General features: G+C 35.8%; 1 long non-coding RNA gene across 1 annotated transcript; it reads right to left on the reverse strand.

The window, feature by feature from the left end:
* Positions 1–27,078, reverse strand: LOC121079349. Its single transcript, XR_005824997.1, has 3 exons — positions 26,964–27,078; positions 1,575–1,674; positions 1–61 (listed from the first exon to the last, which is right to left on the reverse strand). It is a non-coding gene; the product is annotated as an uncharacterized LOC121079349 (long non-coding RNA).
* Between the last annotated feature and the right edge of the window lie 147 nt (positions 27,079–27,225).

Raw genomic sequence — 27,225 nt, forward strand, 5'->3', positions numbered from 1 at the left:
CTTCAACTCAAGATATACATCAGTTCCCACAGCCTCCTGCACTTTGGGTACTTGCAAAGCCCTACTATTTAAAGAGGTATTAGATTTCTTCCCTGAGGTATAATTTTAAAATAATGAATAAACATTATCCTGCTGTAGATGTATCAGTAGGCAGAACATGACTCTATGATCAGGAGTCAATGCTGGGTTGTTTGCTGAAAAGTATGTCTGTCTGCTGGGGCTTGCAGTCATTATATGGGACACACGACTGTGGTAATTAAAAAGTCCTATGGGCAGTTTTCAAAGAAATTCTACACCAACAACATACTAATTGGACAATTATATACTTTTCTCATAGATTTCCCACCCTCATTTCCCACCAGGTAAGTCACAGTTCACACTGCCTACAGACTTCTCGAGAGAAAACCTATTACTTATGACTACAAAGCTCCAATGTAAAACACAGTGCATTTTGTCAATATGCATTTTTTTTTCTATACATCAAAAGCATAAATTTACAGATTATGTGCACTACAGATTATGTTCCATGACTGAAAGAAGAGAATTGCTCTCGACTGGGGACTACAGAGTCAGAATCACACAAAGTCAAGGACATTCCACTGGAAGTGTCTTGACACTAATGATGTTTATCCTTTAACTCAGAGAGGCTTTCTATATTTTAAGTGAGGAAATAAAGACTCCAGGGACACAGCTGTGCCATATCATATCAGAATGAAAGAATTTTTATTCTGTCTGGCCAAAAATCCGTCTTTAGAGTAATGAGTGCTCTGTGGAAGGTGCTACAAAATGGCCTTCAGCAAAGCAGAGTTACTCAGGAAATGATTGATCAAACTCCAAGGTACCTGAACATAAAATGAAGGAATACTCCCTACAAAATTAGAATGTAAGAAATATTCTGCTGTCTCAGAAGCATGGGCTATCTATTTCGTCCCTCCATCTGGCATTAGCAGATGACATTTAGGAATACACAGAGCATGGAAAACTGGTCAGCTTCTGCTGTCTATCCTCCTCATACTTCTCTGGCAGACATAATTGCATTAGGGTTTTTAGAGAGTATGTTGCTGCCTAGTACTATTAGCATTCATTCTGGACCTGTTGTCCAGGAATTTGCCTAATTCCTTGACCTGCTGATGCTGTCACCCCACAAAAAATTCTTGTGACAGCAAGTCCCACAAGTTTACTGTCTACTGTGAAACTACTTTATCTGTCTCAAGTCAATTTTACCAGTTTTATTAAGTGCTTCCTAGCTGTAGTGTTGTGGGCATTGAAAGTAAAATTCCATGTTCAGTTTATATGCTGCCTTGTGACTTTGCAAACTCACTTCCACAGCAACTCTGTTTCTTCACTAATGTTTTGTATGGAAACTTTTCAATGTTGTTTTATTTTGCAAAGTCAGCTGCATTATGTCTACTGGATTCCCTTTGCCTACGTGTTTATTTACTGTGTCTGCTCTGACTTTAGCAGGCTAAGTCAGTTTTTACCTTTACTGGAGTCATAATGTCCTTTTCCCAACAGACCTTGTTTCTGCATGTTCTCAGTTTTCTTAATTCATATGACAGACTGTGACATCTTACCTATAAAGAAGGCATGCCCTCTGGTCCGTAGTTCCTAGTTCCCAGGAGCTTCTCTAAAACTCAGGAGTGGTAAGATATGCACTCACACAGCCTCTTTAGCCTAGCGTGGGGAAACAGTGTTACATTGATTGCCAACAAGTAGAGCTGAGACAAGTATCAGCTGAAGAGCCTCCACAAGTGTTAATAATCTGAGTGATGTTGAAGCCTCTGAGAACCTGGCATCACAACCATTAGTTTACAAAGACTGCTTATCAGGAGAAATGGTTGGACACATGTTAACTGTTGTCTAGAACATGAAAATAGAGAGCAAACATCTGTAAAATATCAGCTGGCCTCCTCTGTTCTGTGTATGGTACATATAAAGACACAATTGATTGCTCTGTCAGTGGGACATACACACGCTGATCAGAGGCTTTTGGTGTATACTGATGCATCTCATTAATTCTTAATACACTTAACAATTATTTCAAAAAGTATTGCAAGAAACAATGCCTGTCCAACCGAGCTTGGAAATCTGATTTGAAAAAGCCTCCCTAAGAACCAGATTGAAATTTTGTGCATTGTCTCTTAAGTTGCATTCCATCAGCAATGCAGTCTATCAGCAATGGGCGCCTGAGAACCAAACACCAAATTACGTAAATATAGGAACTTTAAAAAACTTTTCAAACTAAGCTTTGTACCATCAGAAAAAGTTAGCATTTTAATCCACAACCCCTGCCTGATCTACTACTAATGAAAGATTCAGTAAATTATCTTCATAAAGGTCAAAATGCTAATTAGGAGATTCTCTTCAGCAATAAATCAGAGATGTGGAACGAATGATTAGATCAGCTTTTCCTAGAGTTCAATTACCCTTCTCTTCATTTTTAAAACATAAGAGAATTCAAAATAAGAAATGAATTTTGTAACATTAAATATTTCCCTCTTTTTAATTGCACAGAAAACACTCTTGGAAGATTTGAGTTTACATAAATTATCTTTTAATTAAATTTATGTACATTTTTATATGTGACAATAGTATTTACTTACTAGCAATAATGCAATTAATGACTCTAAAATAATTTATTAGATATCCTTCAAGTTAGTAAGTGCAGTAATAAACTAAACTATATACTTGTAAATAAAATGCATCTTTCTAAATTAGATGGAATTAAAATATAGCTATACATAAAGAGCAATCAAAATATACATATACATATATTTCAGTTTAATCAGAAAAGAAGGATCTACAAGAATTTACAGATATAATGGTCAATCTGTTTTCCTGAAATAAACAGTAATTAAGGAAATACTGGTACTAGGTCAGCAAACAGAAAGACTGTTTTTTATTGTTCTTATTTCCAAGACTACTATAAGTATAAGGCTTGTAATATATCTTGAATACATGTACTATTGGACAAAAAATACTCCTCTTGAATTCCAGAACTGCAGAACTGTCATAATGAACATGGTAAACATCTTTGGCATAATTAAAACACCATTTAATGCAAACAGCATTAATGCAAACATCTATTTGAGTAAAATGGCAGGGAAGCAGAAGCAAATTCTTACACCAATAGTCCACAACTCAACTTAGGGATCAAAACCGATTTATGCCCACTGGAAAACTTTGTCAAGCAGTAAGGATGTTGTAACTTTAGCTAATGTCATTCTGATGGAGAGACTGTGTGAAACACTCTACATTTCCCAAGAAGTTTCTATACATGGTATAAAATTGGATATTCCAGTCTGTTCTTAAAACAAGACATATTCCCAAATCTTGAAATCAATCAATGAGAATTTACATAAGTACTCATTTTCAAGCACTCCCAGGTGTGGTGAGGTGATACAGAATCAAAACACATATTTGTACAGACTTCATAGTTTGGGTCTTTGATGTAGATATAAACATGCAAATTTTTGCAACAATTTTACTGAACAGATATATGTTTTTACTGACACCTGAGATAAATGACACATTTAGAACTTTATTGACACTTCCTTGTCACTTTTTTCTTAATGGAGTTGCATTGGTTAATCTCACTTTTGGACTATCTGATTGAAATGTGAGTACTTAGCAAATATATTGCTGGTTTTGGAGCAACCTATGAAATCATACCTGATCGTTACCGAAAAGACCAGAATTTTTCTAAAGAAGAGCATGTTAACTTTCGAAAGAACATGAAATCAAGAGACAAAATATGAGGAAACAAATTAGATTTTACTGATGTCATTCAGAGAAGGGAATCTGCCTGAGACATGGAGAAAAGCCTAGCCTTGGCATATGGGGTGATGACTTTGTAAGGACTGACTCTGAGTTAGGCTACAGTTAGCTGCATTAACTATAGAATCCTGTAAACAAAGATTTCCACCTTTGAAAACACACTGTCCCCAGTGATTTATAATCACTTCTTAATTGTGATATTACCACTAAAGAGATATGACCCTTATGAAGAAAAGGTAATGTTCCAAAAGCCCAGTCACAGAGAAAAATGGCTTGACACTTAATATGGTGAGAGTGTGTGTCTGGTTTTAGTGTATTTTAGTACATATGATGTATTTTATATAAGCTGTGCCTAGGTTGCAGCACTGACTCAGACAGCTTGTTCTTACAGCTATACCCAGATAGAAGTGACTTGTTTACCCCATTCCCAGGGTGAAGACAGTCCATAGCCCAGCTACTCCTGAGCCAATATCCAGCTTTGTGAAGCATTGCTGTGTGATTTTGGCTCAGCTGATTGAAAATAAATAATGAAATAAAATGAAATAAAATGAACTGTTGTCAAGCTGTGAGAAAGTACATAAGCTAAGATAGGGGTCTGTAACAGCCAAGGACTCCAGGAAGAAGTGTGGCTGTAAAAATAAAATAATAATAATTAAAAAAAAAAAAAAAGTCCCAATAAAGGAACAGGAAACTGGAAGACAGCAATTCAGATCAGCCAGTACCAAATGCAACAGAGTTTACCTTCTCCACCTGGCTGCCACCACCTGCATGCATCAACTCATCAAGTGCCTGCATTAGGGGTGGCATAGCCCAGTCAATTTACTATACATATTATCCTATAAATAATTGCTGTGTAAACAAAAATTTTCTATAATCCTGCTTCTATGCAGGAAAAGGTTCCGTCCAAAAAATAGGTAACAAAGTAATTCTATGGAACCGCTGCCAATGGCAATGAGTAAGAGCACTTTGAAGGGGTTGTGTGTTAAGCTGGCATTTAACCTTATCTGAATCTGTGTAGATAGACAAAATATGATCAAACTCAACTAATTTCAAAAGTTTAACAGAATATCTATGTACGTTAAAACGTGTAGAAGTCCTTCAATGGATGTTCTGTGCTTAAAACATAAAACCGATAGCGAGACATAAACTGCCAGGTATTATATCACCAGCTCTGTACAGAAGCAGTTTTATGAAGTGAACATAGAGCAGAAGCATGTCACAGGTGTGCCAAATAAATGATCTCTGAGAAGATTTACAAATGCTGGAGTAGAAATGCTAAACATAAAAATAGACAGGCAAACACTCTTGATGAGACAGGTTGCACTAACTCTTCATATTTGCCACAGCTACTCACGTATTTTCTAAGCCTAATGTGAAGTGCCTCCAGTCTAATAGAACTTTTCTCAGTAACTCACACTTCTATAATTTAAATCAATTCTCCCCACACATTCTGTCAAAATGAATGTCTTGAGGCCTAGAAATTCAGTCTTTAATGACTAGTGCTGTCAGGCATTGATAGCACATATCTGCTAGGTAGATGGAAAACATCAATATGATTTTCATTCGAACCAATCAAGAAAAGAACTGACTTTGGTTTTAATGGACCTGAAGCTTCCTAGACATCTGCTGAAAAAGAAAACAGAGACCAAATCTATGCATTGATTGATCAACAGGTGTATGACAAGGTATCCTCTTATACCTTCTAATCCATATGTCCAACGTTTCCTTCCCTTGGAAACGAAGATATCATGGAAGACACTGTATACAGAGTCAAGATGCAAATACAGTTCTCAGAAAGGGCTCTGTCACCAGTAGTACTCTGAGGCCCCGCAGGTGAGACAGACAGAGAAACTAGCTGCTTCAGGCTAATTATGACATGTACCATGGGGTCTGCTCAACTCAGCACTGATTCCCTAAATCCTGTTAAATGTAGATGCCTTGAATAACCTAAATATTATGTGTACCACCAGACACCTCCCCGTTACATTTTTGGAAGCTAAGGTTGGGGCCAACAAAATAACTAAAAATGCCTATCAGGCTGAACTCAAAATACAAGGACAGAAAAAACTACAAAACAATACAGTTCAAAATTCTTAAGAAAGAAAAAAATTAATAATAACTTACTGGATCAGATAAAGAGTCTATCCAGTACCATGTGTTTCCCCAGTAATAGCTAACAGAGGAAGCCAAGGAAAGAGTAAGAGGAGGTAGGGGTAGTCAACATTTCCAATAAAATCACCTCCAACTATTTAGTAAACTTAACCAAACCAGGAGTGGTCTTGGGCATTTAGCAAGTCTCTGTGGATTAATATTCAATGTGTTTGTCTGTCTTTGCTTGCAATCTTTATTACTTTAAGTATCCATGTCACGCTGCTGCAATGAGTTACACAGACATATTCTCTGATATGTGACAAACCAGCTTTTGTATATTTTAAACCAGCTCTATCCATTTTCTTTTGATTCTCACTACTTGTAAGGAAGGGAATGTGAACAATTAATACCTATTTCCAAATGCCACTAATGATTATGTAGAACTTTATCTTATTCTTTTTAATGTTATATCCCCTCTAAGTCATCTCTTTTCCAGACTGAAGAGAGATGGCCTTTTCAGTCTTTGTTCATACAGAAGACATTCTTTACCTGTGATATGTGTCTTTGTTAGCTTTCTCTGGACATTTTCCAGTTCAACTATTATCTTTCTGAGATGAAAGAATCAGGATATGGGACATACCCATACCTTGTTAATCAAAGTATGGGTAAACTATGGATTCTGTGGTGTAATGATGGTGTTCTCTGTATTGTTCTTTACACAGCCTCTCTAACTGATAATATTTGATTTTCTTTTTTTTTTTTTTTTGACTGCTATTGTGCATTCCGATGATACTTTCATAGAATTTTGTTCCATCAAAATCTTCCTTCTGAGTGGTAACAGCTTAGAGCTTTACAAATCATTCCTATGTAAAATTAGGACTGCTTTTCGACATGGATGTCAGTTTACACTTACCCACACTGAATTTTGTCTGCCATGTTGTGGTGGTTATTCCCAGCTGGGCAACTGAGCTCCTCCACAACCACTCTTTCACTCTCATTCCCCCTCCTCAAAGGGAAAGGGGAGAGAAAATATGATGGAAAGGGCTCAGGGGTTGAGATAAGGACAGGGAGATCACTCAACAATTATTGTCACAGGCAAAACAGACTCAGCATAGGGAGATTAATAAAATCTATTACCTATTACTAACAAGCTAGAGCAGTGAGAAATTAAAAGCAAACTAAAAACGCCTCCCTCTTGTCCATCCTCCCCCAGAATGGCACAGGGGAGTAGGGAATGGGGGCTGCAGTCAGTCCCTGACTCTTTGTCTGAGCCGCTCCTTCACAGTCACTCCCTGCTCCTGCTCCACGTGGGGTCCTTCCCACAGGATGCGGTCCTTGCCAAACTGATCCTGCAGGGGCTGCCCACAGGCAGCAGCTCTTCAAGAACTGCTCCCACATGGCTCCGTACCACAGGGTCCATCCCCCAGGAGCAAGCTGCTCCAGCACGGGTCTCCCACGGGCGGCAGGTCCCCCCAGACCTGGCAGCTCCTGCGTGGGCTCCTCTCCATGGGCTGCAGCACCAGCCCGGGGCCTGCTTCTGCAGGGGCTCTCCATGGGCCGCAGTCTCCTCCAGGCCACATCCGCCTGCTCCACCGGGGGCTCCTTCACAGGCCATGAGGGAACTGCTGCTCCATGCCTGGAGCACCTCCTGCCCTCCTTCTTCACTGACCTTGGGGTCTGCAGGGCTGCTTCTCACCCCTCTCTCCCAGCTGCTATTGCACAGCAATTTAATTATTTTTTTCCCTTTCTTAAATCTACTCTCACAAAGGCACAACTAACATCGGTTATTGGCTTGGCTCTAGCCAACGGTGGGTCCCTTTGGAGCCAGCTGAAACCGGCCCTTATCTAACATGGGGCAGCTGCTGGATTGTTCTCCCAGAGGCCACCCCTACAGCCCCCCCGCTACCAAAACCTAGCCATGTAAACCCCATACACATGTACTGCCCAGCCACTGTTGACAATTTTTCATAGTCAGCATGTACTCTATCACATATCTATCCACTAGTGATATGCCTCAATTCTGAGACACTCCCCCTCCCTTACTCCTGCTCCTTTCACCAGTCCTTTAACCATATTTAACCAATCAAGTGAAGAGGAAGAACAGCAGAATAATAATATGTTTGGAAAGAAATAGTTAAGGAAACCTAAAGAACTGGAGTTATGTTTCCATGGGAAGCATTATACTTATGTTTCTATGGGTGTGACTGAGGATACTGAAAAGATTTCTTTACAGTAATGAGCTTCTAGGGCTAGAAAGATTTCTGAAATACATGTCAACATAGAAACTTTTAGTTGTTTCTGTAGTACTAGAAACATCAAAAATCTCTAGTGTAGATAAGGCCTAATCAGAATGATCTATTTCAGATGAGTGCTGTGAAAGTACAGGGGCTTTTATTATATGAAACTTGATATCTCTCTTATACAGATGGATATAGAAAATTTATAACTCTTCTATCTACATAATCTTAATGCATCATAAACAAAAGCCCCAAAGCAAAAGTAAATTAGTAGCTACTGAGGTTACTATAAACAGAGATGCTTACAATTGATCACATTAACTGTTTAATTGAATGAATTTGTCTGGTTGAGTAAAACAACAATTGTGTCAATTTTTTTCTAATTATTTTACTTCCTGCTTTTGGTTCACTGCCTTTTCTTGGGCATACCATGTCTGATAGGAATGATTGTACATGAATTTGTGATATTAAACAGATGATATGACTTTTATTTTTCTTCAGTGATAATAGAGACGTAAAATAGATCTACTTTACTTCTTTACTTTCAATCTCTGTGTTAAAACTATCATATTAACATTGGCATCCTGCAATACCTGTGGTTGTAAGAATGGTAAGGAAATGCCTACACTGTTTGTAGATGAATAATTTTCATTCATTTTGAAGAGCTCAAAAGACTCACTCTTAGAGATCAGTGGGAAAAGTTCTCTTCCTACAGAAGATCATTAAATTTTCATATTTTTATTTTTTTCCTCCGTTTCCATTGGGATGAAATCAAGTGCTCTTAAAAAATTCTCCTAAAAATGGTGAGGATAGGGGGGAACTTAGTACAACTTGTTCTTTTCATTCTCTCAGAATCCTGATGAAACAGACTGGAAGTCAAACCTTTTGTCTTCAAACCAGGAACTGAACTGAATTTTTTTTCCCATATCTCAAGTATGAGAAATCATGGGGTAGTTGACTAGTCTGGAGAGTGGAAAAAAAATTATACCACTCGGAAAATTTAATTAGTGAGACTTGATATATTTAATTAAGTGCATATTAATTACAACAAAAAAATCTATTCCATAGTCCAGAGAAGTTAACAGCTACATCAGAGGTATAATACCAAAGTTCATTTCTGTCTTCTATACTTACACAAGGCAGATTTGTTTGTAACATTGGAAAGCTCCCTGCTGATACCACCTTTGAAGAGACTAGCTGCCATTTCTCTCTCTCTTGCCTCTCTGAAGTTTTGTTTGTAAAAGTTCCATAAATGATCCACACAAAAAAAAAAAAAAAAGCTTTTTTCATAAGCAATCATATTTCATGAACATCATTTTATGTGAGAAAATTTCAGACCAGCTCTTCTTTCTTTCTACGAAGTATTAGTGCTAAGTATTTAGCACTAGTAAGTAATTAGCTAAGTATTAGGGTTATCATTCACAACAACCTCACGTGCTCTGTGGAAAAAAATAATATCCTTTTAGAAAGCATCTGTCACCATATCTTTTTGTGGTGATTTTTACCTTGCTGGGCAGCTGAACTCCACCACAATCTCTCTCTCACTCCCCCTCCTTAGAAGAAGAGGGGAAGAAAGTATGCTGTGGGGGGGGGGGGGGAACAAAAAAACCTCACAGGTTGAGATAAGGATAATTTAATTAAAGGGAAAATGAAGAGGGAAAAGAAACAAGCAAAGGCTGTGTAGAAGCACAGAGAGAGAAAAGAAATTACTCTCTACTTCCCATCAATGAGAGATGTTTGGCCACATCCCAGGAAGCAGCACCTCAACACGTGTAGCACTTCTTTGGGAGGACAGACATTTTCATAATGACAGCCCCCCTCCCCCCCACACCTTTTCCCTTCCCCACCTTTTATTGCCAAGTGTGACACCACATGGTATGGAATATCCCTTTGGTGGGTTTAGGTCAGCTACCCTGGTGATGTCCCCTCCCCACCTCTTGCCCACCCACAGCCTGCTGGCTCCTGGGGGGTTTGGAGAGTCCTGACATGATGCCAGAATTGCTCAGAAGGAGACACCAGTGCTGTTCTAGCTACAAGTGCAGAGCACAGCTCTGTATGGGCTGCTGCAGGGAAAGTTGACTCCATCCCAGCCAGACCCAGTACAATTCCCCACAAAAGCGAACTGAAAGCTGCTTTGTGCCATTAGGTAAATCCTGTTTCTGAACAAAAAAAAAAAAATTGAGCCAGTCAATACTCAGACTGCAAGTGTAGACACAATTTTCAAAGACACGTAGTTTGGTCTACATAGTTCATGTTTACTAATACACGATATACTTGTTTGTGTTTCACTTTTTGTTGCGGAAAATTGAATGTTTTAATATAAATGTCAATATATGTTGCTCTGTTGCTAAACCACAATCTCTGTAATATTCTTTCTACTCCCTACTGATTATGTTTTCTCCCACATTGGTGATGGAATTGATATATGTTCATTATACTGAGATTTTTCTGGCATATAACATTCTAAATAAATAAATCAATAACTCATGTCACTGCTTCAAATGTTATATGGAAAGAGAGCCAGTTCCCTAACTTAAGCTACAATATAGAACAAATGAAAAATGATTAAAATTATGCTCAGGGCAATGTCTATTACTTGTTCATCATGTGACAATGAAATCCTCTTTACAATTTGAGCTCTTTAACGAAATGCATTAGTAATTCAGCTGTAAGCTCTTCTCTGCATTATTTCTGCTGTTCTCCTTTGCCTTTTTGACACAGCTCGAGACCTGACACAGGGAAATGCATGGGTTTCACTTAGTGACAAGGCAGTTTTTCTTGGTAAATAATACCTTTTTGTTATTTCCTTATTATTTGCTTATTTAGTTTCTTATTGAAATTCAGAATTCTGGGCATGAAAACCAGCAGGTATTTCTGATCCCAAGCAAAACCAAAAGGAAGGAAGGAAACAAACAAAAACAAACATACAAAAAAAAAAACATGCAAGTACGACTACTTCCTCTTATGTTCCTAGTTTACCAGACTACACACATCTCAGCTCTTCTCCAGCTGATGGCACACAAAACTAATCTTTTTCCTTTTTCTCACATAGTTTTCTTACTTGGTTTTCAGATTCCCCAAACTTCCTGTTGAATTATCTATATATGATTTTTTTTTTACCATTTTTTCCTTTTTAATCTAGTAACATGGTGACATGGCTTATTTTTTAAAAATGTCACAGGGGCAATGCAGCATTCTGTTTTACTTTAGGTTCAGATAACATGTATGTTCTGTATTTAGGTACAGGTATTTAGGAGTCTTGCAATATGCATATAAAGACTAAGATGAGTATAATTACTGAATAGGTCCAAAGGTCTTGTCTAGTCAAATAACAAAACTGCTCAGTTTAAAAGAAGAGACAGTAAGACCATTCAAGCACCTGTAATGAGTGCAATATACATTCAAACACTTTTATTTCCGTTTTTATTCATTTTTGTTTCACTTCTTTCAAATGCATAACAAATTGTATTTTTCTATACACGGTTCTTCCAGGTATCAGAATGCCATGAAGCTTCCGTATTTCTACTCCATTCAAAAAGCAAAGATGCAGTAAGTCTATGCAAAAAGATTACAGAAAGTAATATTAAAAATATGTACATCTATATATATACGCAGACATATAAATTGTCATATTTCCTGAGTCCCCACTTCTGACTCAATTTCTCTTTTATTCCTCATATGTGAGAGGGGGCTCAGTTATAGGAGGTGAATATTGTACTCTTATCATTGAATTTTTGATGAGGAAGTCAGTGCTAGCCTTCAAAAAACACAGAAGTTGCCTCTCTTAAAAATTAAAAAAAATAAATAAAAAAATAAAAAGTAAAAGTTTTGTTTCCTAGAGATTTTTATTCCCCTTCTTTCCTTTATCTCTGGATTCAAGAACCCCAACTAAAATCCTCTTTTTTGCTTGTTCCTCATCTTCTTTACCAGCACCAGAATTTTTCTGCTCCAGTGATACCACCTCAGCTGGAAGCTGTCAGCACAATGAATACAACTAGCTTGTTTGAGATGGATTTTACATCCTGTTCAAAGTATCTGCAATTTTACATTGTTGGCTCCAGTCAGGATGAGATAACATGTCTATGGGTCACAGAAGTTCCAGTGACCCACAGAATAGCATAAAAAAATATTAGCTGCTTCAAAGCCCAGAGTAACTGCTAATAAAGTTGAGCTACTGAAAGCCTTTAGCAAGTAGCTCATTCTGTATACCTTTCTGTCCATGCCAGCAATTCTGAACAAAAGTATAGATCCTCTGGCTCTATAGGGAAAGCAATACATTTTCTCAGTTACATCTTCCCCGTGTTTTAGACAAGAGACCATAATTTCTCTGTGTAGCTTTTTTCCATTTTACCACTGCATCCTTTTACTGGATATTGTTCAAAGTATCAACTTCTGTACCTTGTTTCTGATAGCCCATACTTTTGCACCTTACATTGATAACAATGATACTAACATGATTTATATCTCTGGAAAGTCTCTCGAAAACTTTTGTTTGTTTGTTTTCAATTTGGGCTGGTGATCCTCAAGCTCTGAGATCTTCTATAGATAAATCAAGTAAGTAAAATTGCATTGATTGATCTCTGTTTAGAATTGTTGAACTGTTAGGCTGGAGGATTTGCAGCAGCTGGGCTATCTTTTGTTTGTTCTTCATTGGATGATTCTAATTTTGTTGGGAAGAAATGAATGCAAAATAAAGGAAGATTTCATGTCCCTCCAAGCAGTGTAGTAAAATGTACTGAATTACAGATGTTCTATCTTCAAATACATATTTATAATCTTCATAATCATCATAACACTGCTTTTTATTTTTTCCAAAATTTAAAAAAAAAAAAAAAAAAGCAGGACGACAGTGAAGAGAAACTGTGTAAAATTTAAATGTAGCCTCCTTTGATCCTTCTTCAAGGACTTCATGGATGTCACATCATCTTTATTTCACTTTCATTCCAATCCAAGTCATAACACTTATAGCTGTACCAGAGCTTAATCTCTTGCTAAGGTGATAAATGCTGAAGCCTTATAAACAACATTTGTTTATCATATGGCTCTGCAAATTTATCATATAACACTGTCACCACATACATATACATATAAGCCACATAGACAACTGGATAATCAGTTGTATAACTGGACAATATAAGTTACATATCTATCTATCAAGAATTCATGAAACATCAGAAAGGGAAATATGATTTTTCTTTCTCCAGCTGGTGAAGGGGAGAGAAAGAAAGTTAATGTTTTTCTTCAGGTAAGGATTTTTGGATTTCTTTTTTAATAAGTAATGTGAACACTCAGAAGTATGAATTTTAGAAAAAATATCCTCTAAAAGTCATATGATTGCAATATTTGAAATACATTTTTTTGGTTTAGCTATTAATGTCATCTATTTGCAGTACATTCTATGTATATTTGATCTTGAACATCAGTTCTTATCATCTGAGTTTTTAAAAATAGTCTTTTTTTAATAATGAAAACTGTGTTGACTTTGTTAATATTGTACATTTTTTCCTACTGTAGCTACCCAAAAGCTAAAGAGTCAGCTTTGCAGACTCTTACATCAGTTGTCTTTAGAGTACAGAAAGGCTGACCATAATTCTAACGATTTGCAGGCATGCAATCTATAGAAAATAATTGTGTAATGCTTAAAATGTTCTGTCAGATGGTATATCATTATATATATATAATTTTATTTTCATCTTCTACCTGAGCATTCTATGAGAATGTCACAGTTTTACTGAAGAGAAATTATCCCAGGTAAAATTTTCTCCAATAATAAAGTAAACTGTGTTTACTGCATTAATTAAAAAAAAAAAAAAAAAAAGGCACAAATACCACCACTTTGTATGTAAGCAACCAACCAGCTGCTAGCAGCAACAAAACATCGGATGTATGCAAGTACATATCCAAGCTATGTACTACCAAATCACATATAAAGTAATACTTAATCCTTAATCAATGAGCCATAAAATTGCTCGGCTGCCTTCAAAGTTATCTTAGTTTGCAGTTGTCTTACTACCTTCCCTTCCTCTCCTTTCGCCTTTGCAGACACGTACATCTCTGATTCACCAATAAGTTTCTTAGTATTTTTCATTACTTTTTGCGTTCCCCTGCTCATCATGACCATCACGTTTTGCTCTTTCAGACTTCACTTTCACTATAACTAGTTCACAAACAGAAAAATTTCTCTAGATGTTTTCCAGATGTCATTTCTTCAAAACACATGGAAGTTCTGCTTCTCTTCACACATATGCAGGCTTCCACGCTCAAAAACTCTGTCCAATCCCCATCTGTAATTTTTTCCAACTCAAACTCACCTATATTTGTCTACAGAAAGAGAGCATAAAGAAATACTGCCCCTAAGAGTTTCTAAGAAATTTTATAAACTTTCTTTCTTTCTAACAGACAGAAGAATCTGCACTTTACTTTTAAAGTTATTTTTTCCTAGCCACTTGTTTTCAACAAGCCTCAGCTACTTGAGAAATTGAACTATAAAAATGTATGCAAAGTGTTATGATAGCCTCTCTTACCACTTGTGAAATCAACAAACAGATAAGAAAGAGAAGTAAGAAGTATCTTTAGGATAGGATAGGATAGGATAGGATAGGATAGGATAGGATAGGATAGGATAGCTCATTTGGAAGGGACCTCCAACTGCCTAACCACTTCAGGCCTAACCAAAAGTTAAAGCATGTTATTGAGGGCATTGTCCAAATGCCTCTTGAACATTGACAGGCATGGGGCATTAACCATCTCACTAGGAAGCTTGTTCCAGTGTTTGACCGCCGTCACGGTAAAGAAATTTTTCATAATGTCCAGTCTGAACCTCCCCCGGCCCACCTTTGTGCCATTCTCTTTCATCCTGTCATTGGTGACCAGGGAGATGATTTGAAATTTACTGGATTTGAAATTTACTCACAGGTTGCAAATTCTCACCTCCTTTTTCTATTACCAATTAGTAGAATCAAACGTGGAAACAAAAGCTACATGTTTTTTGTTTGTTTTTGTTTGTTTTGTTTTTCTATTCTGTAGCAGAGCAGAGAACAGAGAAAGAAAAATTTATACTAAATCAGCATATTTTTAGAAATGTTGGTAAAGGAAAAAAGTGATTCTAGATTTAGCTCAAAACAACATTGTAAGTTCTTTTGTTTTATTTCTCCTTTTTTCTACATTTTTAATACAAGTCAAATTTGTTGTAGCTTAAAGAAATGTCATTTCAAAAGGAAAATCAAAATGTTTAATTTCCATATGTCTAAGTAAATATTTTAGCACATACTAAATATATGCTACTGTGAAAATATCAAAACAGAGTATTTCAGAACAGAACAATTCAAAATAATCAAGTTCCTCCTATTTATTACAGCCAAAATAATGCATTATATTTTATCCAATTTTGAAACTACAATTGTTATAAACATCCTGCAAGTCAGTTTCCAAATATTTTGTTATTTACTGGAAGATAAAAGACCCTGAAAAATTACACACATACCCTGCCTCAACCAAAAAAGAAAAGAATAAAGAAAAAACAACCCTCCTCCAACTCTTTAGCTAACATTTTAATGTACATCTGCAGTAAGACAAGTTATAAAGAATCTTCAGATTGGCTCTCAGGACAGAGGTGAGTGTTACACTTCTGCTTTTCTTGTCTACCATTAACTCTGGTAATAGCAACTGAGCTCTGCAAAAAGCTTGTCAGATTTTTCAAATTTATAGAGCTATTGTTTGGCTTCAGAACTCTACCAGACTAAAGCAGAGGACACTAGAATGCCTTCAGAAGTGAGAGTTGCAGGGGTTGGTTTTATCATATGCAGATGTACCAAAAATACCAAAGACTGTATAAATAAAGAATTTCTGAAGCAGAAATTTTAACACTTGAAACAGACATTTATGTGTCATTTTCTCTCAAACAGACAAAAAACAGCTATCTGCAAAGCAGTCCACAGCAGGCAGTTCCTGCCTATTTCCAAAACAAATTACACCTTCAGTTTAGTGTGCCATCCTTCCCAATTCCCCCCTATTCCAAGCAAACCTTGTGATCATTTCCATATTGTTGGTCCGATTAGAGCAATACTATGGATACAAGACAGATAACTTTTATAATATGGTGTAGTGTCTTTCATTCAGACCAGCTGGAGGAAAAGCAACCAGGTTTCTTGAGCACAAAGGCCTTTGTTTAGGTTCTTGGGTGTTCTGATTAGAAATTTTTTCCTACAAGCATTTTCTTAATGTATTTAGGGTCTTTACTGAAGTCTCTGCGTCTTTTATATCAGCCGGGGATAACAGTGTCAGACATTGGCTCTCAGACCATTGTATGTTACTTTTATTTTTTGATCAAAAATTATTATTTTTTTAAATAAGGAAGAACAAAGAGGTTACTGCTTTTCCCACTGAAACTTATAAATGTACCAGCTCCTGTTTGTTTGGGTTTCATTCTTCCTTCTCTAGTTTTATTCTTCCTTCTCTAGGTTTTACCTTGAAAGGAAATAGCCTTAGTTTGTGTGTTATAATGTATAAAAAAGATATTTATGGTATAAAAATGATCTTACTGTCTTCAATAAATAGTTTGGTGTTTTCATTAGAATTTCTCTATGAACTTCCCATTTCCTTGTTGGAACCATCCTCCTGAGACTTTTTGATATTTCAGACTAAAATAAAGATACTGTAAAAGATATGAGATCAGTAGAAAGCTTCTACAACACTCCCCCTAAGTTCAGAGTTAGAAGCCTTTGGCTCAGCTACTCTTCAGGGTGAAATATATCCTTATGTTTTCAAATTAAAAGAGAGGCTGTATTCTTGCATCTGTAAAATCTCTATTATCTAATTATGAGTATCTAATTGTCCAAAGTGACCCCAGTGCCTGCCCTGATTCTAACTGGAAAAAAAAAAAAAAAAAAAAAAAAAAAAAAGGTAGCCTTTTCCTGTAACTTATCTTAATAATATAAATATATTGTACTCTTAATTATAGATGGTTATCAATGGGTATCACTTCTCAAAATACATAGGTTGAGAATGGGTTGACAGATTACTAACAATTAGGATTTTACAACCAATTCACATTACTCAGGAAAAGGCTTCAGTTTGTGGCTTACACCCTGTAAAAAGAAATCTGTCACATAACAATAGATTAATATCTCAATATTAATTATCATGCTGTTTTATATCTGCTGATTTATTAAATCACAGTGCACAATGCTAAAATAGAGGTTCATTGAACTTCTCTTTAGGTTTTTGTTATTATTTAAAGTATTAAGATATTTAATAAAACATCAAAAAATTAGCTATGTCATGTTCCATTTCTAAAAAAAAATATATATAGCAGTAATGCATTACTAAGAAAAGGAAATTTCATGAACATTTGTAAATGTAAATGTAAAAAGTAAGGCAGGATTTAAGGTCATCATCTCTGGATTAAAACTGAAGCCATGGAGACAACCGTGTGCTGGTCAAGACACTGGACTGTAGACACATAAAATTTTTAGATGAAAGAGAACATTCACAATTTGCTTCTGGAATGGTATTTTCTGCTGCATTCTTCTGTTACTTTTATTCCTGTTTTTTTGTTGTTGTTCTTCTTGTTTTGCTTTGTGCAAGACTAGCAAGTAAAACTATGAGTTGCTTGTGACAGCGTAATCTCAGATTACTCTGAATTTTGCTACTATCTTCTTAATTATACCAGTTGCAAACACAGGCACTCCACCTAGAAATGTTTTTCATTTATCTCTCAAGAAAGGCTCATGAAAAATTAGTAATGTAAATTCAGGGCCATTATTAGGTGGTCAGGAGGATTGTAGCTGGGATTCTGCCAAGGTAGCAACATCCCTATTAGGAAGGATTATTCTTTTTTTTTTTCTTATAGACACCTGGCTTCCAATGCTTTAGGATTGTTCTGATGAAACAACCAGCCAGAACAGTTTAATGGGTTTACTCTGCTCTTCTGAGAAGCCTGCAAACTAGCTGAATGTACTGGAGGAAGGAAGTCAGAAAAAGTTCAGGATTAAAATACTCCAAGGTGGATAAATAAATTCATACACAGCTACTAACTACACATTTTTTCCTGAGGGAAGTCTGCAGAGAAAGAACACATAAGACACAGGAACCCATGGGATCAAGCACAAAATGCTAAGCCTGTCGTGTTCACTCATATGCTCATAATACCTCTGGTATGATAGAGACACATAAATTTTATTATTTTAAAGTCCGCCTTTCTCTAGTTGTTGTTTCTTCCTAGTCTTAAATAAAATGTATTGTCAAGACATCTGTCATTCACTCTGCCACTAGTCACAGTTATCTCAAGGGATGAGAAACAGATTCCTAAAATACTCACACTCTCAGGGAAGTAAACATTGGTTCAGAATGGGCAGGAGTTTGTGAATTCCAGCATGAAAGAAAGAACTGCAAGATTTCACTCTAGACGAAGGACAAAAGTATGGTGAAGACTGTAAGAGAGACAAGAAAATGATGGAATGAAAACTAAAAAACACAATCAGATTTCATTAGCGTCCCACCAGTATGCACCACTTGATGAGCATTTTCCTTCTTTTACCTGTGCCATGTATCGCTTGGAAAGTTAAGCAAGAAAATGAGAAAATGCAGTGCTAACATTCATTATTGACACAGCTTTTAAAGTACATATATATAAATGCTGCCCAGTAAATACAGTCTGTTCTATATTACCCTTTCTTTATCAGCATCTTAGGCACTTTTAATTTTATGCAGGGATCTCAGAAGATTGAGAGCTTGTACAACAAAGCACAGAAATGTGGCATATGTTAACAATTAACTAGAAGAGTTGTGTGTGTGCATGTGAGAGTTACTGTTTCTCTAAGAAAGTTTATCCCAGTGATGATCAGAAAAATGCCCTTGGCAAATAAAGAACACATTACATAATAGGCTTCTTCAGGTGTTATTTTGCCTTCAAAATATCTCCTATAAAACACTTATTTTTGAATGAGAAATATAATGCTAGGTAATTAACTGAATACAGAAAATGATACGTGAACATTGAAAAGTGTAACTGGACACAAAACTGTTTCAGGAAATAAAAATGAAAAGAGAAAAGCAGAAATCTTTGATCAATTACTGAAATAAATAATTTTAATGCATAGATCAAAAATACATTTAAGCTTGTTTAAAATTTAGTAGTACATTGTCCATTAAAGCAATGATACTGAAAACTCAGACCACGTTTTAGTTGGGCCGGCAATCTGATACGCAGAATGTTTGATATAGTTAGGTCTCTCTCTCTCTCTCTTTCTCTCTTTTTAATAGTTGTCTGTAAAGTCCTTTAATCAGAAATTGAGCAGTTGAGAGACATGTTTAGAGGGCCAAAAGCTCCCTCTTTCAGGAACAGCTGGTGTACAAGCAAGCTATAGGAATGGAAGAAAATATCAATTTTCATGTACTTTACCATGCCCTAATCCAGAAACATTTAATATTTGGTCTGTCAAGCTCCTGTGTGGCTACAATAATTACTATAGGTCTGCAAACTCAAGGAATCACTTGAAGACTATTAGTTTCTATCCCTTGTGTAATCTGAAATAACACAAGAGTAAAAAATATGTATTTTTTTCTTTCCTGGTTTTTGGGAATAGGAAGGGACTAGTTTTGCAGTTTGGGAGCTAAGGCTGGTAGGATGCAAGGACCCTAAAGAAGCTCTGCAAATACCTCATCCACTGCTGTAATATGCCATCTTTCTAAAGAGGGCAATATTTTAGAGGCAGGATGTCAGCTTTAAGAAGAAGCAATAGAAAAGAAGCAGTTTCTCAACCATACAAAGTAGCTTAGATGAAAAACACCAAAGTTGTTTCAAAAGTATTTATTTAGAAGCAGCAGAATGATATGTCTCTCTACTGTTTTAAAGGGACTAGATGTCTGCAAAGAGTCAAAGGATGTATATACACAAAATGTTTAAAGACAGGCTCTGCCACCTTTTGACCATAGCCCAAGTATTTTCATGGCAGCAGCTGCAACTTCAAAACCAAGCAGATATGTAACTGTGCACAGTGATGATACTTGTACTGTCTGCTGAGTGTTGTGCTCACACAGCAATATTGTTATCAGGTAAGAGCTGTCTGACTTCTAGACAGCTTAAACCCCAGGTAAGTGTATCATGGATCCTTCTGCACCCTTCAGACCATCATTCTGCCCTTGTGGAGTACAAAATATTCAAGCATTCAGAACGGTCTGGAAATTACGTCACAATTTACAAAACAAAAGGAAGAGAATAATAACAATTAAAAAAGAAAAAAAGAAAAAAATGAAAATGAATTCTGAAATGGTACAGGAGGATAACCAATACCTGTTAATTATTTTTTTTTTTTTGGTCACAAATTACTTGAAAACAAAAAAAAAGACAATAAAGCCACTCTATTTGTTGACCAATCTTCCTTTATTTTCAGGCATACCAGCTCTCCAGTGATGCAATATACACAGTAGCTTGTGTGTCACGTTACATTCTTTTCTGTTTTCATTTGTCATAAATCTTTTGATGAGCTGTGGAGCATCTCACTGAATGTACAGTCATTCTCATTTAAAGCTGACAATTGTGAATTGCTAAACTCCAGAAATATTATAGAATACCTGAGTTAGAAGGGACCCACAAGGATCATCAAGTCCAACGTGTGGGTCCCCAAAGGACCACATAAAACCTAAAAAAACAAACAACCAAACAACAACAACAAAAAAAAACCACAATCAGACCATGTGTCTGAGAGTGTGGTCCAAACACTTCTTGAACTCCAGCAGGCTTGGTGCCATAACCACTTCCCTGGGGAGCCTGTTCCAGTGCACCCTCTTGGTGAAAAACCTTTTCCTGATATCCAGCCTGAATAACCCATACAAATGTGTGTGAAAGCACCATCCCTACCCCTGGCACATCTATCTCAGAAAATTTTAATTTAATCATTTTGAATTTATCTTTTTTTCTCCTGTTACTTGTCTAAAATTGCCAAACTCATTTTTCTGCTTTCACATGGGATATGCAACTGACCATTTCTTAAAATAATTAGTGATAGAGAAACAGATTTCAGGCTGATGAGGAACAAAGATGGATTTCTTTTCAAGAGGGACAAAATCTTGAAGATCAGTAAATAAGGATATCTGCAGCAGCAAAAAAATAACAACAACAACAACAAAAAACACTACTTAGCATTTGATATTTTAGATATGGAATCTCATGAAATTGAGCATAACGGATTTTGATACACTTTCCATCCAGCTATAAAATTCTCTACATGGAGATTTATATCTGGTCAATGTATCCCTTGACCAGCTTAGATCTTTTTCATTGAAAGTCTTCTATGTGATTCTTATAAACAGGTAATCAGATTCAGCTTTATATTGTTAAGAAAAATGTTCCTGTCTTCCACCATCAATAAAATGTGCTGCAGTGAAAGTGTCTTTGAGATCCCAAAATAGTCATAATTTATTTTGTTTACCTCTAGACAGACAGCCGTTATAAGCCACTGGTGTTATTCTCACATTACAGGATCCATCTATTCTCTTCTGAATAAGTCTTACATAAATAGATTATCCTTTTCTGTCAGTGATCTCCTCTTCTGGTAATACTGTATGCTTCACATACTGCTCCCTGACATGTTTAACACTTCCTAGTTCAAGGATGAATATGGCTTTATAATGTTCTTTCATTTGATGCAATATATATGGCCATCTTACAGGTACTTTCATGAGTTAAACAACGTTGTGCTGAAAAAAAGGTACTTCTGTACTCTGCATTTCAGTCAATAAATCCTTCTTGCTCAAACTTTATTTTGTTCAGTTTTTGACTGCATCTGCCTTTGAGATGACAAGTTTGTTGGGACATAGAGCTGGACAGATTACACAGTCCTGCCTTTTGCTGTCACAGCACTTTATTACACAATGCTTCAATTATACTTCACTGGTTTTAACTCCATCTAATGAGAATGACTGATATTTGTGACACTTCTGTGATAAACTGGTCTAGTATTGTCAACCTGAGGTCTTTCTGATCACATTCTGCCTTGGCTGAAACTGCTATTGTACATCATCAGTTGGTATATGGATATAATATCCAATACAATACAATATCCAAAACCATCCTTTGCATGGAACATTTCACTTGCTGAATTTGTGTTGCCTTAGAAAAGTAGTGAGTGAAAGGTTTACACAATTCCAAATCTAATCCGACTTGTCGATTTTTGTCTTTCCTAAAGGGAACAATAAAATTACTAATACCTGAAAATGAGATATAGAATCTGCTTGAAATATAGTACTGCTGTCTCAGAATATCCTTTTGATGATTGCTAGGGTTCAGACAAAAAGCCCGCATTATTCACTCAAGTCAAATCACAATGAGATGACTCAATGAGCCATCTCCCATTGTTGTTATTTCCAAACTGTTGACACGTGGAATAGGCATCATAGCTTCAGAGAGAACCCTTTCTCTGTTCTTGATGTACATATTCAAGTCCAGCAAATAATATACAATGACCTGATGGAGTCATACTCAGGATTCCTCTTGAAATTCTGTTTAACCTCGATAACATCTAGACAGTGTTCAGCTTGCTACTATACATCACAGAATGCAAGGGTATATGCCATGAACAGACTGCTGTAAATCTTAGCTGAGCAAAAGGCAGGCAGTTGTGAACTATGGAATTACAAGAGGAAGTTTTTAAACAGAAGGTGCAGAAAGTGAAAACACAGAAGCTGTGTATAATCTAAGTCTGAAGAGTTGATCTTAAAAAAAAAAAACGAGTTGGGAAGGGAGAGAAAAGAATGTTATGAAGAACTGGAATTCAGACACAGTTTTTGATATATTTTGACTATTAAACAAAGCATGCATTGGAGCTTTCTGAGGTTAAAATATAATCTAGGTATAATTTGCAATCATATCTCCAGAGAAAAATCTTAGGGGTCTTATTGTTCTGGAAAGGTAAATGCTACAGCTAAATAGGAATTATAAAGAGGGAGTAGAACGAGTTACTGAGTAAATTCTTTGGCTGAAATTATTCAAAACAGACAACAAGTAAACTAAGATGAGATGGTTAAGAACCAAATGAAGATCTAATGGATAAAAACATTATCATTGGTAAAAAGTTTTGACTGTCCTCAAAGAAACTAAACATAGCAAAGAAAGGTCATCAGAGAAACTAAGCATTACTTTTGTTAGATACTTTCACACACACATACCTTCAAATGAGCAGGAATAATATCCTGAGTGCAAATTTCACTGCACTGAGAGTGATTAATCACCGTAACAAACGAAAAGGAAGATGTCCATGCTCACCTTTGATGTCTCAAATACAAAAGAGACAAACTACAACTCCCAGAATACTAATCAAACACTGGTCATCGTTTAATCTGCCAGATAAACTAAATTAGACAAAATATAACTGTCTGTGATTTGACTTCAGTGAAGAATAGAATTTCCTATCACAATATAAATAGATTTCCTCTTTCCTACACCACTTCCTCTTCAGAAATGTAGATTTAGGACAATCCAAAGCATGTAATTCAAGCCAATACAAAATATTTTGCTTGTTGTAAACCCTTCAGCTTTTTCCTTCTGTTCTTACTTTAATTCAGTGTTTTTAAAATTTGATATTATCTTAATAGCTTATTATAAAAATATATGAATGAACATTTTATAATTAAAAAAAAAAAAAAAACTTTTATACCTGTAGCTATTTCCTGTTTTTGAAAATGTATTTGGCCTCTTCAAATTTTATTTTTCAGCAAAAATTACTATTCAAGGAATAGGATCACAGTTCAGAAAATATAATCTAACAGTCCATCTGGCCTCATAAATGCCCTAAAGTCTAGAATTGAGTAGGAAACCTCTTTATAAACACAGAGACCAAACTGTTATGCAGACTATCAAATTTGACCCTCCCTAGTTGATGAAAATACCTGTACATTAACAACATCAAATTTATTTTGAATAGTACTTGTGACACTTTGATAAGAACATGACAGTTTCTGATGAAAATAAGAAATTAGAGGACTACCTCAACTGAGACAGATGATCCAGGTAGTCTTAGTTAATGCTGATAAATATAACAAGTTGCACTGATGGACTGATAATTTACTTTTTTGGAATGCAGAGTTGGAAAAATAAAACAATCAAGTGATTGAAGCAAGGAACACAGAGTTAAAGGAGGTCAATAAATAACATATTAGATGTCTTTCACTCAGACATTACTCCCCTGAATTATCTTACAGTACTTGAATCTGATAAAAAGAATATGTAGAGGTTAAACACTGTCTATAGCTACCTAGTTGTTAAAGTAAATGGAGAGAGAAAGAAATACTACAAATTTTATTGCAAGAAAACCATAGGTAGATTGTAAACTTAGTTTTTATACTTTGAAATTTTGTGCCAAATCTGGCTCCTAGAGATAAATGTCTTGCCATGAATGTACATACTTTAAGCTTGTTTTATTCTTAGCAAAGATGAGCGATATCATAGATAGTATTTTCATATCTAAAAAAACTGTTCAAAATTCTGCAATGTTTTATGACTGTACAGCCACTGTGAGCTAAGTAATATCCATTCAAGGTTTGAAATGGATGTAACTAATTTTTTATTTAATTGTCATCAAGCAGTAGCCTTTCCCATGTTTATTAGCATATCATCAAAGTGTGATATACTGAATTGCAAGACTCTTGGTGGTAAATCAGAGAAGTGTCTGGGGCTACACCATGAGGAATCATGATCCCACACTTTTCACCCTTATTGCAAAGTTCTAGATCTTTCAAATAGTTCATTTTAATAGATAACTACATTCCAGTCAAACACCTCTTTAATGTGAGTGTTCCTGAGCTGAATGTCCTAATTTGCTCAAGCAAGGAAAAATCGTTGCCTTAATAAGTCTTCTATATAAGTTAGGCAAATGTTGTCAGAGATTATGGAATTTTATACTCTGCCTTAAGAAAGATAGGGTAGTTAGGTGCTTAAGAAGAAAAGAAAAAAATCCTACCTTTAGTGTTGGTTTACACTTTTATGTCTGCCCTCTTATCAAACTTCAAATATAAGGTTGTAAAGTCATACTTTTTTCTCTTATATATTTTACTGCATATAACAGATCTAGATGACAGATTGGATTTTACAGCCAGTTACTATTTTATTTATTAAGCTCCACTTTCTTGATCTCAGATATGTTTGTTATTTAAATTCAGGAAGTCAGTGTAGGGCATCACTGATAGGAAAGAAAACTACCTACCACAGGAGTACAAATAAAATTTCTTGAGCCATTTCATCCAAATACTGTCAATGGAATTTAAAAACCTGTACTAAAAGAACCCTCCACACTATGTCCATTTTGTGTAGAGAGCATGAAAAGTGAATGGTCACCCATTGAACAGAATTACTAAAGGAAATAAACTGACAGTACAATTTGAATAAGATAATTAACATTTGTTGTTTCCTTTTTTTCTTCATCTTTGTAATTCTATCTCATTACCTCTTTACATTCTTACATTTTACCTATTACTTTTGACTTATTAACTCCTTAAACTTCAAATAGTAGAACTAAAGACCCAGAAGCATATATTGTAAGCTTTCCAGGAATTGTCCTTGTCCTACCACAATGCCAGAATGAATATGTTATCATTCATCCCCTCAAAACTGTATTTCTCCTTGCTTCTGTGTATTAGAAATGAGACATTTGGGCTTCTGATCATTGAAATGTCCCAAGCTGACAGTACAAAGACACTTAACAGAAAATAAGTGGCTCTCTAAGTCTGCTAACCGTGCCAGGTTTTGATTATGATTGTAATTCCAGAGATACCCATTACGGACAAATCTTTGGTATCTAGTATTATGGGATAAGCGTTCATGCTTCCATTAAGTTTTACTCTAATTATTTGGGATGCAATACTAAACATGAAAATGTTTGGTTTTCTGAGATCCAGCAGTTTTTGTTTTGGTTTGGTTTTGTTAGCTTCCTGCATTGCTATGCATCTGCATCCATATTCAATATTTTTTGGAAGGGGTAAAATTGTTTTCTTGAGTTGTGCTAGTTAAACAGTTTTAAAAGGGCAGATTTCAGCTGTCATGTAAAGAATAAGAGAAACTAGAGAAGAGACGCTAGGGAACAGCTGACACAGAGTTATAAGTCTTTCACTACACAGTCACTTGCATTTCCTATAAGCAAGTAGGAGGAAGAAATATGTGGAGCAAGTGAGGAAAACAAACAAACAAACAAACAAACAAAAACACAATACAAATAAAGCTAAGGGATGCAGCATTCAGTTTCTGTCTAGTGTTTGTTCTGTTTTTGCAAGAGCTACAATCAAAAATCAAAGCTGACTTTTCTGTTTGTTCAGGTGTTTGAAAATGAAAGTTCCCTTCATTTGGGGATTAAAAACAAAAACAAACAAACAAACCAAAACAAAAAACACTTGGAATTCTGACAGGGCTATATCCTTTAAGGCATAAGGACTTTAGGGAAAGTCTCATACCCCTTTGAAGAATTTACACATCTTTATGCCATACATCAGTCAGTTTCCCTAGCTTCTTAGCTAATATCATCACTGTTCCTTGCCCTTTGTTCCTGAGAACTTCATAGGAATACATGATATATTTCCTCCTGTTCTCTTGCACTTTAGGTCTTATTATCTCTTGCTGTCATTGCTGCAGTACTTAATATACATTTTCAAATTCAAGTTAAATTAAGAAAATAATATCTGTCAAGTATGACTTCCTTTCTCCTGTTCCAACCCAGAAAGCCACATATTTATATTTGTGTTTTTTTTCTTAATGGCTAGTGCTAAGGTTTGATGAGAAAACAAAGCTGACAACATTAACATTAACTTACAACCTGATAGCTCAGCCCTCACAGCATTTAAGAAAAAGGATTGATTCTGAAGGCTTTCTCTAACCTGAAAGTGTTGCCTTTTTCATGTAGAAATCCAGATCCTCTGATATGCTCGCTGACAGCTTACTCCAAAAGAGCAGCTGAAAAATGATGATTAACAAGAGGAAGCCTCTTTGTTGTCATTAGAATGAGTGGATCATCTCCTCTTGATTAGAAAGAGTGGTCTTCTCAAATGACTTGAAGATTAGAAAGAAATATCAATAAATACGAAATAATGTGCACCATAATACTGCATTATATAGTGCAAACCATTTAATTACATGTAC

The sequence above is a fragment of the Cygnus olor genome, chromosome 1 (assembly GCF_009769625.2).
Source record: "Cygnus olor isolate bCygOlo1 chromosome 1, bCygOlo1.pri.v2, whole genome shotgun sequence".
Classification (NCBI taxonomy): Eukaryota; Metazoa; Chordata; class Aves; order Anseriformes; family Anatidae; genus Cygnus; species Cygnus olor.